Here is a 14,397-nt window from a genome sequence, read left to right as displayed (position 1 = left end):
AAAAATAATAATTACTATAGTATAAAAATAAAATTAAAAAAATACATTTATTATGAAGATAATAGTAAAATTTTATATAATAATTTAATTATGACTAGGTTAACCGATTCAATCAGTAACTCACCGGTTGAACCAATAACCCAGTGATCCAGTAACTTGATCGGTTCATACCGATTCATTTCTGATAACTATGATCTACATACACTTCTATTCTCACAATTTTTCTACTCTTTTTCATTTTTCTTTCAAATTTATGAAATTAAAGTTCTACTGATATTATTTTTTGTTAAAAAAATAGATCCAAACCAATTCAACTCTTTTTTCAATTACTTACAAAATTTTTCTCAAATTCTAAATACTCAACAATCTCAAACTTCAAACTCTCAAATTCCAAATCAAAACTTCACACTACCAAATATATTTCAAAGTCTAAATCCACAAAATATTCCTAATTTCAATTTTTAATCTCCTTATAATAATAATCAATTTCCTATTTTCCAACTACATAATCAAAATTCACAAACACCGCATTATCCATTTTTATCCATATTTAACTCCTCTATCGAAAATGTTACTCCAACATCCTTGCTATTTCCAACTCAATTCTGTGCATCTAGACATGACTTATATGGTATTGGTGACTCTTCTAACCTATCCTTTTAGACTCTGATACAATCTAGTCCGAATTCGCAAAATTCAGATTTTGCTAACCCTCGTGTAGTAGATACTATCGACCTCAATGATGATGCCATTGAAAATCGTTGGCAAGATAGTATTCAACCCTGGCAATGGAAAGAAAATAAGATGTTGATTAGTGCATGATTGAGTGTTTCGACTGACCCTATAGTTGATACCGACCAAAAGGACAAAATATTTTAGAATCGAATTCACAGCTATTATGTAAAATTTAGTTCTGACATGGAAAGAAGGACAATTGTATGTAAGAAATAATAGTATAAGATCAACAAGACAGTTGCACAATTTGATGGTTGCTATGATCAAGCTAGTCGAAACATAAGGAGCGGTTCGAATGCTGATTATATAAAGGAGTTGGTGTATGAACTTTATTCTACAAATTATGGTAAAAAAATTCACTTTTGAGAGGCATTGGAATATGTTTCATTAGGAATAAAAAAAGCAGAAACCAACTACCAACACAAAATGAAGGCTCAAAGAGAACCAAGGTCAGTACAACTGGAGCATACTCATCGTAATCAAATCTAAAAACACTGTTGGCGAAGAAACCAGTGTGGACTGTTCCGTTTTCCCACAAGGATCAAAGAATAGCAAGAGAAAAGATAAGGAAAAAGCACACATGTCTGAAGATCTTAGCGAAAAGAAATCATTAGTTGTTAAGAAACTATCTCTCATAGAATATATTAAGAATGTTAGATAAAAAGAACTAATGGATAGGGAAAAAGAAAGAGAAGAAGTGAGGAAACAAAGAAAAAAAATTATGGCAATCAAAGAAAATGAATTACAAATCAGAAGTATATTAAAGAAATGGAGATAAATGCAAAGAAAAGGGAAATGGAAAGGATGGCTAAGGAAAGGAAAAGAGAAATGGATATGCAAATAATTAATAAGTGGTTTACTTAATGGTTCCTTGTATTCATAGAGTTAAGTAATATGTTTTATTTTTATTGTGTATTACGGTATGTAATGTAGTATGTTTTATTTATTTATAATGTAACTTTTAAAATTAGTCAATATTATTATGTGTTATTTTTTATGAAAGTAACCGTTACAAAATTAACCGTTTTCAAAATTAGACAAGAAAAAAGCTAGGCGTTATGAGATGGACGTTGCAAAACTAGTTCTTGAATATTAGTTACTTGTTGCGGATACACTTATAAATATCAGTTATCAAATATTTACAATCACAAACTACATTTCAAAGTTAGTTTCTCATCTCAAAATACTAAATATTTTATTTTAAGAAATGACTAAAAATTTTAAAGATATATTTAATGAGGCTTTGTATGGTAAAAGAAGAAGGCGAGATAACACACTCATAGATAATTGGATCGATGAGTGTTTGTTCAATGATTCAGAAGACAAAGATATCGAGAGAAGCTCTTTCCAAACTCCTCGTAGATGGATCAACAAAGATCGAGTAGGGGGACATGATCGCCGTTTTAAAGATTACCTTGCAGATGAGCCGGTGTATAATGCTGATATTTTTCGACATAAGTTTTGAATGAGAAGACACGTGTTCTTTCTAATAGTATACGCCCTCTCAAATTTCTATCCGTATTTTTAATAGAAGGTCGATGCAATTGGGAGAAGAGGCTTGTCACCCTTGCAAAAATGCACTACTGTGATACAAATGTTAGCATATGGCGCAGCAGCTAATGCTGTTGATGATTATATGCACATAGGCGAGAGCACCACAATTGAATGCTTGAAAAAATATGTTGAAGGTGTCATTTCGGTGTTCAAGAATGAATACTTGAGAAAATCAAATTCAAATGATATACGATACCTGCTACAAATGGAGGAGGCGTGGCTTTCCTAGTATGTTGGGTAGCATTGACAACATGCATTGGCAATGAAAAACTTGTTCAAAGGCATGAAAAGGTATGTACATGAGTGGTTATTGTGGGGTTGCAACCATAATACTTGAGGTTATGGCATCTTCAGACCTTTGGATATGACATGCATTTTTTGAAGTTTCTGGTTCAAATAACGATATCAACGTGTTAAATCATTCACCAGTATTTGATGATATTCTAAATGACCATGTTTTGGAGGTAAAGTACACTATCAATGGTAATAATTATACTATAGAATACTATTGAGCAGATGGTATTTATCCAGAATGGGGCACATTTGTCAAATCAATATCAAAGCCATAAGAGAAGAAATACAAGTTATTTGCACAATACCAAGAAGGGCAAAGAAAAGATGTTAAGCAAGCATTCAGAGTGTTGCAAGCACACTTTGCAATTATATGTGGTCCAACACGCTTTTGGGAAAAGAAGAAGCTTGCAAACATAATGAGAGCTTGTATAATATTGCATAATATGATTGTTGAGGATGAAATACACACTTATGCATGAAAATTTTGCTCAAGGCCTAGAGTATGACGATGTTGAAAATGGCTTATCACAACCTTAGTTGGGAAAGGAAGATTTTGCACCACCATACCAACAATTTCTTTAAAGAAATGCCTAACTTCGGAATAGGCAGCAACATCAACAGTTGAAATAGGACTTCATTAAACACATATGAAAATTTCACAATGCTTGTCATCAACTAGAGTTTTACTATATTTTTCTTTATATTAAGTAATTTTTATAAAATTAGTTTAATTTCAAATTATATATTATGCATTATTATTATTTGTGAAGTTATTAATTTTTTAAATATTAATATTTTTTAGTAGTGAATTATTTCTGAATTTATAAATTTTAATAATATTATTGTAAAAAAATAGTAATTACATTAATTTTAATTACTTTAATTAATTAATTAATTAAGTGGAACAACAATAAGGACTAAATTTAGTTTCTTTTAATGGAGAAAAGAGAAATATTTTGAGTTCCTATTTATTGATGTGGAATTACTTTTTATAATAAGTGGACCATAAATAAAAATTAGAATGAATTTTCTATTAGAGATAGTCTAATAGTAAACCTAGTAGATAGATACAAGTTAGTGCAAAGGTGTCTTCTCTTTTTATATTGCAAAAAAAAAAAAAAAAAAAAAAACTTGTGATTTGCTATAACTTAAATAACGATATCTATCAAAATGAATAATACTATAAGTATCTAATGATGAACATCGCAGAGAAGGGAGGGGCCTGAGGTACCTACGGCGTTGTCCGTTCTAATTGTCGGTGGCTATAGAGAAGGCAAGCGGTGGACCTTCATTCGACACCAGATAGAGGTAGCAAAGAGGAACAAATTTAACAAAATTGAGCATGAAGAATAAATAAATAAATACACAAAGGAAGTACGAAATCAAAGTTTAGTCTAATATCTTGAAGGGAATTGTTGGGAAGTATGAATGTGTAGAAATGTCGTGAAACCCTAATATAATCTATTTTGTTAAAGTGATTTTCATGTTCATCATTTCCAGCACTTCGAATCAAAGGTGACTTCTACACATTTTTTTTCCATTCAATTTTTAAAACAAATTTAGTATCCACCAGCATTGGTCCCGATGAGTGGATGCCAAGAACTTTGATGTTAGGCAGCCATATTAGTGTGAATCTTGGTAATAGGTTCTAAAAAATGCAAAAAAAAAAAAAAAACAGAGATTGATTGGAGATTAGACTAATAAGTAGACTGAACCTCATCTATTGAAAGCCACTCGTATCTATATGTTTAGTTATGATTGATATATATATTTTTTAAAATGTGTGTGTAACCATAAACATATTCATATAACTATTTTAAGAATTTTATTGTAGATAATAAACTAGTAGGGTTTAAGAATCCAATCCATAGACATAGAGATAAAATTAAAGGAAAGTTCTATGGTGCTTACCAACATAATCATCATATCATGCGGACTGTATGTGTCGGTGTTGGGATGTAACACGTGTCTGTGGAGACTAGTCAAAGGCACTGTGTTGATGCGGTAACGGTAAGGGAGCTCATCATAGTTCCGTTTTCCTTTTGGCCTAAATTTATTAATTAATGTAACTAAAGTGTTTATATTAAGTAGTAATATGGGCGGGTCCAGTGCCTGTGTTACTGGGCCATGGGGTTTTGGGCTCAGGTAGTTAGATTTTTTGGCATTTTGAATTGTAATACTAGTTTAGTCTAGTAGTGTTGCCATAAAAATAATGAAATTAACTTTCTGGTTGTCCAAAGCACCTGTGATGAAACGGTGTTGTTTTTTTTTTTTTTGCGTTTTGGTTAAAAGAAGAAGACCCAAATTCTGGTCGTTAGTCAGACGAAACCCTTGCCCTCCCCTCGAGCCTCATTCCTGATTCCTCAGTCTCAGCGTTATTTCTCCCCAAAATACAACCCTAGCCTCAGCGAGCCGCCCTTGTTCTGACCGTTGCCTGCTGGTTCATCGTGGTCGGTTGCCAATCCTCCTGTTTTCAAGCGACCGAAGGCCCTTCCATTCCCTCGACGCAAGGGTCTCTAGATCATGGTTGGTTGTCATCTGGCGGTTGTGTGTGTGGCCAGGTCGTCGTCGTTTGTCGCCTGCACGGTTGTGACCGTCGCCAGCTGCCCATCTGCTGTGGCTGACCCTCAAATCTGTTGCTACGGCACGCGCATCTGGCTCTTTGTTTCCGCGCTGGTGTCCCCGTTCTTCTTCTTCTCTGCATTATCATTCAGCTAGTCCCCACCGTGGAGGTTAACCATGCCAGCTGCCACCACCCCTGCTCAACTACTCATTCCCCTATTCCGAAGCTCATGTAAACCAATATTTTCGTTTTTGGTTAGGAAAAAATTAATGGTGATTTTTGAAACTCCGAATTTCTATTTAGATAATTGTTACGGTTGTTGTTTTGATTATTGTTCTAGTTACAATTCATGGTTGATGAGCGGATAATTTATACGCTTTTTGGTATTGTTTTTACATAGTCTTTAGCATGTTTTAGTTACTTTTTATTATATTTTTATTAGTTTTTATGCAAAAATCATATTTCTGGACTTTACTATGAGTTTGTGTATTTTTCTATAATTTCAAGTATTTTTTGGCTGAAATTGAGGGACCTGAGCAAAAGTCTGATTTAGAGGCTGAGAAAGGACTGCAGATGCTGTTGGATTCTGACCCTCCTGCACTTGAAGTGGATTTTCTAGAGCTACAGAAGCCCAATTGGTGCGCTCTCAATTGCTTTGGAAAATAGACATCTTGGGCTTTCTAGAAATGGATAATAGTCCATACTTTTCCCGAGATTTGATGGCCCAAACTGGCATTTAAACGCCAGCCTAAGACTCTTTTCTGGCGTAAAATGCCGAAACTGGCACCGAAACTGGAGTTAAATGCCCAAACTGGCATTCAAGCTGGCATTTAACTCTAGAAAAGGCCTATGCACGTGTAAAGCTCAATTCTCAGCCCAAGCACACACCAAGTGGTTCCCGGAAGTAGATTTCTACACTCTCTGCACTTAGTTACTTAAATTCTGTAATCCTTAGTAACTATTTTAGTATAAATACTAGTCTTTCCTATTGTATTCGTATCTTTTTTGGACTTTTATCATCTTATGCCATTTTGCACATTTGGGAGGCTGGCCATTCGGCCATGCCTAGACCTTTTTCTCTTATATATTTTCCAACGGTGGAGTTTCTACACCTCGTAGATTAAGGTGCGGAGCTCTACTGTTCTTCATGAATTAATGCAAGTACTATTATTTCTCTTTCAATTCACCCTTACTTCTTCTCCAAGATATACTCTCGTACTTAATTTAGTTAAGTCAGAATAAAGGGGTGACCCGTGACAATCACCCACTATCTTCGTTACTCGCTTAGCCAAGATCCGCGTGCCTAACAACCACAAGCGGTCTACATGATGTTCAACGTAGTCATTGGACGACAGTCGGAGTATAGTCTCTTGGGTCTCTGATCCACGGATTTGACTTGCCTCTCCTGACAACAGAGCAATCGAATCCGTGAGATTAGAACCTTCGTGGTAGAGGCTAGAACCAATTGGCAGCATTCCTGAGATTCAAAAAGTCTAAACCTTGTCTGTGGTATTCCGAGTAAGATCTGGGATGGGATGACTGTGACGAGCTTTAAACTTACGAATGTTAGGCGCAATGATAGTGTGCAAAAGGATAGAGAGATCCTATTCCGACACAAGTGAGAACCGACAGATGATTAGCCGTGCGATAGCTATGCCTGGTATTTTTCATCCGAGACGAGAGATCCGACAGTTGATTAGCCGTACAGAAACCGTACCTGGACCATTTTCACTGAGAGGATGGATGGTAGCCATTGACAACGGTGATCCACCAACATACAGCTTGCCATGGAAGGGAGCACGCATGATTGGATGAAGACAATAGGAAAGCAGAGGTTCAGAAGCAACAAAGCATCTCCAAACGCATATCTGAAATTCCCACCAATGAATTACATAAGTATTTTTATTTTAATTTACGTTTTATTTATCTTTCAATTATCAAAACTCATAACCAATTGAATCCGCCTGACTAAGATTTACAGGATGACCATAGCTTGCTTCAAGCCGACAATCTCTGTGGGATCAACCCTTACTCGCGTAAGGTTTTATTACTTGGAAGACCCAGTGCACTTGCTGGTTAGTTGTACCAGAGTTGTGAAAAGTGTGATCACAATTCCGTGCACCAATGGTATTGTAACTTTGTTCCGGAAAAAAAATAATTAAGTTTGAGGTTCTGAAATTCAGATTGATGTTTTGATTATTATTTTGGTTATTGTTCAAGTTACAGGAGATGGTATTGTACTTTTGTTTCGGGAAAAAGCTAATTAGAGCTGAGTTTTTGAAATTAAAATTACTCTTCTGATTATAAATTCGATTGTTGCTCTGATTACTAGTGATGGTATTGCCTTTTTATTTTGGAAAATAATTAAATTTTTGGAAAATAAATAATTAAAGTTGAGCGTCTAAAATTTATATTAGTGTCAAGTTTTTTTGTTCCGATTATGAGTGTGGTATTGTCTTCTTGTTCTGGAACATATTAACGAAGGCTGAGCTTCTGAAATTGAATTTATTGGTCATTGACTGTTTTGGTTTTAGTTCTGGTCACCACTAATGGTATTGTCCTCTTGTTCTGAATACCAATAAAGTGATTATTTGCTCTAATTAAAATGTTTTTGTGGTAAGCTGTTATTACATTCATTGATGTGGTTATTGTTGATGTACACGAGGGAATGTGGTGTTGATGTTGTGTATGGGAATGGGGTTTGCGTTGGGTACTATGGTTGTTAATTTTTTAGCGTGTTATTGAAATTGTTAGCCGTTGTTGTGATTTGTGATTACTTTGCATGTGCTTTTGGCTTTTTAGAAATTTGGCTATGGCTGTGTTTGGTTTAGCATTAGAAAGAAGAGAAGCACGTTTGAGTACATTGAACGCATCCTCCTTGTGTTTGGATGCCTTTTTGGTCTAAACGCCAAAGTAAACGTGCCTTTACAAGGAGTTATAAATTGTTGCTTCTGCGTTTGAAAATTAACGTTAGGATTAAATTTACTTTTTTTATAATCAATTCTACCCTTTATTTCCTGTTGGTAGTCTCTTTACTAGTCGGATATTTCAAATATATAATTTTAACTTTTTAGTAAAATTTTTATTTTTGGGTTTGTATTTATTTTTTATTTGTTCTGTTAAAATTTGTAAGCGTAATTCTTATATATTAATTTGTTATTGTAAATTTATTATAATATGAATCATTGATCCATTAAAAAACAAAATAAATAAAAAAAACTCATTATAACTAACAATAAAGTCATAAATAATTAAAATTTATAGTTTAAAATAGTATTAAATTAAAGAATACTTTGAGTACCAAAAAAGTTATAAATAATATAATTTAATAAAGTATATTTTGATATATTTTTCATATATCATTTTTGCTTTTGATATGAAAATATATTTTGCTAATTTTTATATATTATTTTTATTTTAGTCAGTAAATATTTATTTTATTATAAAATTAATTAATAACATCTATTGTAATATCTCAATAAAAATGATAAGATAATATAAAAAAATTATTTAAGTTGATGGATTTTGAAGATTCTGATTTTCTGAAATGTAAATGGATGCAGTGTAACAACCACCCCTTCTAGAAACAAAATTAAATTCGAAATTTGAAAATCAGTTAGGAGATAGGCTTAGAATTTTAAATTTATGGATAGGAATCTAGTAACCACCCTCCGTTTGAAATTAAAATTATCCCAACCACCCTATCCCCAGATGTATATAAATAGAGGTGTACCTATAGGTGAAAAATCACTCCTCTCAAATACCAAATCCTCTCTCTTCTCTCTCTACAAAAATATATTATGTGGGCAAACACAAGAGGCAAGTTCAAAGAAGCGTTAGAAAAATGGTAGGGAATTATGTTTTTTTTAATGCTTGGCATGTGTTATGTTCCATTTTTATTTTCTTCCATTCACGAATGTTATCATGGCATTAATTATTTTTCACCTATCCTTTATCCATGTTGATCATGTCTGTCCATCATGTTATTCGTGTCTTCTTAAACATTAGTACATGTCTCCTTATGATGTTCATTCAATAATTTACTGTACCCATTTTTGTGCTCTTTCATATGATTATATTGTTAATATTCCCTTAGGGTCGAGAGTACATGCCTTCTTATAATGCTTATTCAGCTATTTAATATACGCCATTTTATTATGTGCTCTCTTATATTATTATATTATTAATATTCCCTTAGGGCCGAGAGTACATGCCTTCTTATAATGTCTTGTTCAACATACCATATTCTATTATATCCATATATGTGATCTCTTATATCATTATGTTATTATTACTCCTTTAAAATCAAGAGTACATGCTTTTTCAATATTTTATTCAAATATTTAATATACCCTATTCTATTATATGCATCTATGTGACCTCTTATATCATTATGTTATTATTACTCCTTTAAAATCAAGAGTACATGTTTTTTTAATATTTTATTCAAATATTTAATATATTCTATTCTATTATGTGCATCTATGTGACCTCTTATATCATTATGTTATTAATACTCCTTTAAAGTCAAGAGTACATGATTTCTAAATATGTTATTCAAATATTTAATATATTCTATTCTTATTATGTATATGATCGTTTGCACCATTATATTATTCCCTTAGGATCGAGAATACATAACTTCTTAATATTTTGTGCAATTATTTAAAATGCCCTATTTCCTGTACTTTGATATGACATCTTTCAATCCATGCCATTATACTACCAAGATCTTTTAAAATTCATACATATGCCAGAGTCTCATGTTTTTCATATATCCCTTTATCATCATAATTGTCCCTTTTCTTGCATGATCTCTTCTTATATGATTTTCCTCTCGTGTATGGTTAAACAAAACCTAATTGTAAATTAAACTGAGGGAATGATCCTTCGGTAAGGGAAGGTGACCCCCAAAGACAAGATATCGATATGATCCTTCGGTAAGGGAAGGTGATCGCCAAAACGTTTGGGATAAGAACCTTCGGTAAGGGAAGGGGACTCCCACCTTTTATACCGGTTTGAGCTCAATACCTTCCATAAAAGTTATAAGTTAAGAAAGGAGAAAGCATGAATGAAAGTTTGATTTTTTATGTTTTTTTTTAAGATTTATTTATGATTATGTTGATGTTACTTAAGATGTGATCCTTCTATTTTCTTTCTATGTTCTTTCCTTTTTACCTATATGTTTTACGCTTTACAAGAGGTTCATATTACATGCCATATCATACGACGTTCTTTTAAAATTCCGCACGTGGACTGGAGATAGTTATGGAGGTGTTGCATAGCACTCCTACTGAGACGTTAGGTTCTCATCCCTTTTCTTTTCCCATACTGTCTCCAGAGGAACATGGCATAGCAGATAGAGACGACGCAGTGCCTCCGAAGGTAACTTCTGAGTATGACCCCTCGAAGCACGCGTGGGTAGTTACGACCACTACTACCGTGCTCCAAACTATCTACTTAGGTCGAGAGTTCGTGGAAGGAGAACCCCAGCTACCCGTCGAGTCCTAGTTCATCCCACACAACGGAACCAGATCTTCACTGCGCGAAAAGGTGTTGGAGGAAAGCCACGGATACCTCGATTCGTGAATAATTGAAGGGTCCTGATCAAGGATAGGATAGGACACAAGTATGGGAGCCTCTTCAACGAAATTAGTTAGGACGTATTAGTTTCTTTCCTTTGTTTAATTACCTCTAAGCATTTTATTTTGAACCGTACTCATGGATAAGTTTATTATTTCATACTTATTATCGTTTTAGTACTGCTTATTTTCCTCTTCACGCACACTTCCTCCCTTCCTTGCATAACGATTAAGTTCAGTCTCTTTCTCTATCGAGTGTGGCACCTTATTTAAAGACCCTCAAAGATAGGATATATCTTAGGGTGTTACATGCGGTGCATAACAATGGTGGTGAGGGGAAAAATAATGAAGAAAACGGGCACTGTGATGAGGCGGTGGCGGAGGACACTTTGAATTATACTATTGGAAGCGAAACAGAGAGTCAAATGTGTTTGGATTTTGGAGATGTTGAGGGTTTGGCTGTTGAAGATATTATGCAAAAGACCTTTAGAACTGATGATGATTCGTATGAGTTCTACAAAAATTTTGGTCAATATCATGGGTTCAGTGTCCGAAAAGGGGACTCACGAAGGGATGATGATGGAAATGTTAGGAGGATGAGTTTTTTTTGTAATAAGGAGGGATTGAGAGATCCTAAGCACTATAATAGACTGGATAGGAGGCGAGTACATAACCCTGAGACGAGAACAAATTGCAACGCGAAGTTTTCTGTTCACCTAGATAAGAGTGCTTCCGTATGGCAAGTGAGGAAGATCAACAATAACCACAACCATGAATTGACTCCCCAGGTAATGGTACACCTAATCCCAAAGTATAGGTCATTGACTGAAAGGGCGAAAGCGCAAATTGATGGATTCCGTGAGTGCGGGATATCGACGGCAAAAACAATGCGATATATGGCAGGATTGTCGGGTGGGTATTCGTTGGTAGGATTTGTAAAGAAGGACGCATACAATTATATTGACAAGCAAAGGCGTAAGCAAATTGTTGACGGAGATGCTGAATCTGCGATAGCCTACCTAGAAGGAAAGGCAGAGGCTGATCCTATGCTGATGGCATGGTACAATTTGATCGAGGATAGAATGCTTGCAAATATGTTTTGGGCCGACGGGGGAAGTAGGTTGGACTACCAATATTTTGGAGATGTTCTGGCTTTCGACTCGACTTACAAAAAAAATAAGTACAACAGACCACTGGTTATTTTCTCAGGATCAAACAATCACAAGCAGACCACGATCTTCGGCTTTGGGCTAGTGTTGGATGAGATGATAGGGTTATATACTTGGCTATTGAAGAGCCTATTGGAGGTAATGTGCCAAAAGATGCCATCTGTGGTTGTAACCGACGGTGATGAAGCAATGCGGGAAGCTGTGAGAGTGGTATTCCCTAGAGCAACCCATCGGTTGTGTAGGTGGCACTTTGAGAAGAATGTCATGTCAAATGTAAAAGATGCAGGATTGCGCGCGCAATTTAGTCGGTGGCTTTATGCAGACATTGCAGTTAACAAATTCTTGACGGAATGGAGCCAGGCTGTTGAGGAGTTTAGTTTGCAAGATAGCCTCTGGATAAATCAGGTATTCGGGAAGAAGGATATGTGGGCGAATGCGTACCTAAGGGATAAATTTTGTGCTTGTATAAGAACGACGTCAAGGTGTGAAGGTATAAATAGCGTTGCAAAGAACTTCCTTCAGTCGAAGCATGGGATGCTTGAACTTGTTCAAAATTTGGAACTGATGGTCCGTGACTATCGAAACAACGAGTTGTTGGTGCAATTTAGATCAATTGACAGCGTTCCGGTGATAACGACAAGCTTGGAATCACTAGAGCGTTGCGCTGCGAGTCATTATACACGTGCAATATTCGGGGATGTTTGAAACGAGATCGTAGGTGTTGCATCAGTCAATCTGGTTAGATTACAAAGGTCTTTGACTACGAAGATTTACACTATCGATGAGTATGGGCAACTCGGAAGAGAGATCGTAGTTTTATATGATAAAAATATAGGAAGAATGAAATGTAGCTGCAACTTTTGGAACAAACATGGCTACCCCTGCAAGCACATGTTTTTCGTCATGAAGCATGAGCACCTTCCTAACATTCTGCAGAAAATTCATAACCAATTACTAAAAACAGGGCAGAATTTTCAATTGACATTTAATTAACCAAACGAGGTCTTATTAATCTGAAATTTGTTTCTTCGAAAGATTAGGGGTGTTGACTGTACCCTCGCCAAAATTTAGAAGTAACAGATTAAAATTGAATTTATTACAGATTTATCAAAAACAGAATTGCTTGCTGTATTTTTTCTAGATTCTCTTTAGTGCAGCAACAGATTTTATTAAGTTGGCTATCGAATTCTATTCTAATCCAAACGTGATAAAACTTGATTTAGACCAAAAAGATACGTCCAAATTTGGCATGATGCAAGAGCTTAGTTAAACAAAGGTGTGTAACTTATCTCTAGGACACGATTAAAGTTAAACGATGAGGTACTAAAAGTTAGAATTCTACACTCAACCACTCAGTCTATACCCTAAACATTGTCTATTCAACTCACCATAGAACTTCGTGTTTAAAAAACTCTAACAATAAAATTACAACAAATTCCTAAGATCTAAACCTCTATATATCGAAGTGTATTCGTTAAATAACTACACATTAAACCATAGTCTATTAACCATAAACTCTAACAAGTAACAACAAATTTTACCAGAACCTAATATTTATAACTAATTTCAACCAAATCTATCAGAACTACTCCTCCAAATAAATGATACTATATTAGGATTAATTCTATTATAATACATATTATGATCAGCACCAAATTTAAAGGAAGACCTAAGGTGGTCATGGTCCTACAATTTTTTCCAAAAAAAATTAATACTATTATCATTAGATGTAATATTATATTATTAATTAATCATATATTAACATATTAGAAATAAAAAAATTACATATAAACAACTCAACATGCATAACGTGTACTATAATATGTCAATAAAGAGTACCTTTTAATTAATTAATTAATAATAATAATAATAATAATAATAATAATAATAATAATAATAATAATAATAATAATAATAATAATAAAGAGTACAAATATATTATGCATGAATATGTGATAAATTTATAATAAAAATATGTTAACTCAACAATAATAACTTAGCTCATTTAAAAATTAAGTTGATTCAAATAAAATAAAATTATAATTTTTTTTAACTAAATTTATTTCATATTTTACCATGTTCTCTCCAGAAACCAAATTTTAAACATTTTTTATTTCTTTTATATAACAATAACAATAAGGGAATGACCTTTCCTAACTATCAAGGCTGTCAAAAAAAATTTGGAAATAACGTAAAACGTGATTATTTGTAATTTAATTTTATAATTATGTATATCAAAAAGACAATTGCTTCAAAATTTACTTAAAAAAATCTAAAAATACTTCAAAAAGTACAGATCATCAACTGAAAAATATCAACAAACAAATTTAGTTTTTTTTTTTTTTAATTTTTTCATGAAAAAGTAAAAATCATTTTATGTTTGGATATCTCATATAAAAAAATATTTTTATCCATCAAACATGTTTCGGTATAAGAATATAGAAAGAAAAATTCTTTTCTTGTTGTGTAAAAAATATCAAGTATTTTTTTTAAAAAATAA

General features: G+C 33.6%; 1 pseudogene; it reads left to right on the top strand.

Moving 5' to 3' along the window:
- Positions 1–10,414: 10,414 nt before the first annotated feature.
- LOC107615767 (protein FAR1-RELATED SEQUENCE 5-like) lies at positions 10,415–12,890 on the top strand (annotated as a pseudogene).
- Positions 12,891–14,397: the final 1,507 nt, after the last annotated feature.

Source organism: Arachis ipaensis, chromosome B9, assembly GCF_059453495.1.
Source record: "Arachis ipaensis isolate K30076 ecotype BB chromosome B9, ASM5945349v1, whole genome shotgun sequence".
Classification (NCBI taxonomy): Eukaryota; Viridiplantae; Streptophyta; class Magnoliopsida; order Fabales; family Fabaceae; genus Arachis; species Arachis ipaensis.
Note: the sequence above shows the minus strand (reverse complement) of the source record. Positions and strands in the feature narration are given on the sequence as shown.